Source organism: Equus quagga, unplaced genomic scaffold, assembly GCF_021613505.1.
Source record: "Equus quagga isolate Etosha38 unplaced genomic scaffold, UCLA_HA_Equagga_1.0 73442_RagTag, whole genome shotgun sequence".
In the NCBI taxonomy this organism is placed as follows: Eukaryota; Metazoa; Chordata; class Mammalia; order Perissodactyla; family Equidae; genus Equus; species Equus quagga.
This window is the reverse complement of record NW_025802777.1, coordinates 13,212,977-13,216,607: the sequence shown is the minus strand read 5'-3', so window position 1 is coordinate 13,216,607 and position 3,631 is coordinate 13,212,977.

Below are 3,631 nucleotides of genomic sequence, written 5' to 3'. Positions count from 1 at the left end.
TCACCTGGGTGACTTTAGTCTACGTTTATAAATATAGTCTCACCATAATTAACATAAAATGAAAAGAGTTTGAAATATGACGATAGCTTAAAATGAGAAAATAATTCTTTTTAACACGAATAATTATCCTACCAGCTTTAGAATCTAATAAAAATCAAAGTAAAAGAAAAACCCTGGGTATTTTAATTATGAGAAATCATATGTATTCTGGGAAATTAGAAACATTACCCACAGATTCATACTTCAGAATCCTCATTCTAGAAATTCTTTCCCTGGAGATTTTCCAAAGAAGTGGATGCCATAGGCATGCTTCTCGACAGAACCTAGCAAATATAAAGGTCAATAAGAGGCATACGTGATTTTGAATCCAAATTTGGCAACAATTCACATTTGAACTGAGATTCAGAGTAGACATTCATTGTCTTTGGACTTTGTTTCCCTTATATTTGTTCCTCTAGAAATATAGATTTTTCTTCTGTACTCGAGACAGAGAGAGGCAGAGGAGAGAATACCCTTGAAACTTTGTTGTGTTTTCTAGCTTTCCAGGAATCACGTTAGAGTTTACTATAGCACTACTTATACATAGACACATTGCTCAAATTATGATTTTAAAATCTTAAATCCTTCAAAGAATTCCCCAAATACTCTCTTTCTGGGTATCTCCATTGGTTGATGTATTTTGAAGAAATGGACATCAAAGGTGTTCCATTAACACTTGGCAAATCGATTCAAGGCAAACCAGTTGTGAATTAACCTCAATTTGGAAGATGTGCTGAAACGATGACAGTCATTTAACACCTGTTTTGTTCACGCTTGTTTTGTATTATCTGGCCTATCCTCCTATGTTTCCTATAATTAATCCACATCGACTACGCACTTTTGATTTTGTAGTCACAGTCATGCATTGCTTAACACTAGGGATCCGTTCCTGAGAAATGTGTCGTTAGGTGATTTTGTCATGGTGGGAACATTACAGAGTGCACTTACACAAACCTAGATGGTATAGCCTACCACACACCTAGGCTATACGGTACTAATCATATAGGGCCACTGTGGTGTATGTGGTCCCTCGTTGACTGAAACATCATTATTTGGCCCATGCCTACATTCTCTTTTCCTCTTGTGTAAAATGAGAACGTCTTATACTCACCCAGCCTAGGTTTTTAAGGATTAGAAGGAGCTGCAGTGTTCCCCTGAAGCCACCCTTCCTTTGTAGGCATGACTCTTCTCTACTTTTCCCAAACTTGAGCATGCATCAGAATCACCTGGAGGACTTGTTAAAACTCGGAGTTCTAGGCCCCACCTCCTGAATTCCTGATTCTGTAGGTCTGGAGTGGGGCCCAAGACTTTGCGTCTATAAGTTCCCAGGTGATGCTGACGCTGCTGGTTTCAGGACCATCCATTGAGATCCACAACTAACGTACCACTTGCAAGAAATAGGAATTCCACAGTGTGCATGTGTGTTGGCGGTGGTGGCAATGGTGATGTGGCGGTAGTAGGGGTGGGGTTTGACCAGGGCAGGACTTAGACTTAGAAGAGCTCGCAGGGGCAGATCACTGAGGGAGAGCTGCAGAAGTTCTGAGTGAGCCTGGGTCCCAAACGTGTGAGTGAGAGGGAAAGGGAGAAAGAAACTCTGAGCGTTCCCGACAGCTGGATGCTTCTCCCATTTGGATTTCACTGAAATGAAACTCCTAGATGGTTTAAGCACCCTAGAGGGACTGCTAAATTGCCCCTATCTCAGACTCCTGTGTAACATTGGTATCTGTGTTTTATGCTCTCAGACTACATATTAAAACTCTGTGCAGCGGTGGAGCAAGCTAGATAAATATTTGTATATTTGACTGCACACAGCTACTACTTATGTTTCCTTCTTCTGTTCTTTCTCTAGGAATCTGTGAGTCAGTCAGTTGAATTGCTGGCTATAAGGTAATGGCTGTGAATTTTAATCCTATCATCATAGTCACTCACCTGCTTAAAGATTGGGGTAGGAAGGTACTTTACAGAATGTGGTAACCTGTTTCTTTTTCTGCCAAATGGTAAAGACAAGAAGCTCTTCGGAGGTTGCTGGAGGCTCCACTTATTATAAATTCTTATAAAAACACTGCAAACAGGCCAATGTTGGTTCAACAGAATAATAACACACACTGACATTTGGATCATTCTTGCATAATATAAAATTGCAGGTGATTTCATGTCCTGAAGGGGCTTTATAAGCCTCAGGTCTCAAGACTCAGATTTTAATGGCCCATTGTCTTTTTCATTTCAAACTTTGCTTTAAATATTTTATTATGGAAAATTTCTAACATATCCAGAATTAGGATAGTATAATGAAGCTTGATGATACTATCATGAGCCCCAGTAATTATCAATTATTTTGCCGATTGTGTTTAATCAGTCCCCACTCCCGGGCCACACTAATTTTCTTTGTAAATACTTCACTAGAAATTTCTAACAGATAAGGACTTTAAAACAAGATAACCACAATAGTATTATCACACCTAACAACATTATTATTTGAAATATTGTTCCAGTCCATGTTCAAATTTCTTTGATTGTCTCAAAAAATTTTCAACAGCCCTGTTGTTTTATTCAGGACCCAAAAAGGATCCTTTATAGAATTTGGTAGATATCTCTCTTATGCCTCTTTTATCATTTAACAATTTGCTCTCCCTCTTTTTTCCAAGCCATTTATTTGTCGAAGAGTTGAGTCATTTTTCCTGCTGAATTTCCCCAATCCTGGACTCGTTGGGTTGTACCTTTGTGGAACTGTTTAACTTTTTTCTGTAGTCCTCATATTTCTTGTTAACTGATAGCTAAGTCTAAAAATATGGTTAAATTTAGTTTTCATTATTTTGGGGGGGTGAGAATATTTCATAGGCAGTGTTTGGTACTTACTATTCCATCACATCAAGAGGAATGTAATGTCTGTTTGTCTCACTTTTGGTGACGTTAAGATTGATCAGTGGGTTTTAGGTGTTGTCAACCTTTTGCCTAATGGTCTCAGCAGCCACTGATGATTATTGTGTAGATACACTATTTCACTGGGGGTTGCAAAATGACTTTTTTTGTGTGTGAGGAAGATTGGCCCTTGAGCTCACATCTGTTGCCAATCTTCCTCTTTTTACTTGAGAAGATTGTTGCTGAGCTAACACCTGTGCCAATCTTCCTCTATTTTATGTAGGATGTTGCCACAGCATGGCTTGACCAGCCGTGCTAGGTCTGTGCCCAGGATCCAAACCTGTGAACCCTGGGCTGCCAAAGTGGAGTGCAAGAACTTACCCACTATATGACCTGGCCAGCCTGCAAAATGACATTTTTTGCATTCAATCATTCTTTCTGAATTAGTTGGACTTCTATTTGGTTAACATGAAACAGTTAACTAAGGAGATAAGATAAATGCTTGATTCCGTGACTTTGTCCAATTTCAGCACAATGAGGTGGCCAGCAACTTCCAAATGTGACAAATGAGCTTTTCATCTTTCAAAATGTTATGATGAACTTAAGGATTTTATGTATGTATATATTTTATAAATTAATGTGAATTAAAGCTTTATATACTTATATTTTATATATTTAAAATGTGTAATATATTTTATATATTTCAATCCTTTGCAATGAATTGCAATGGATG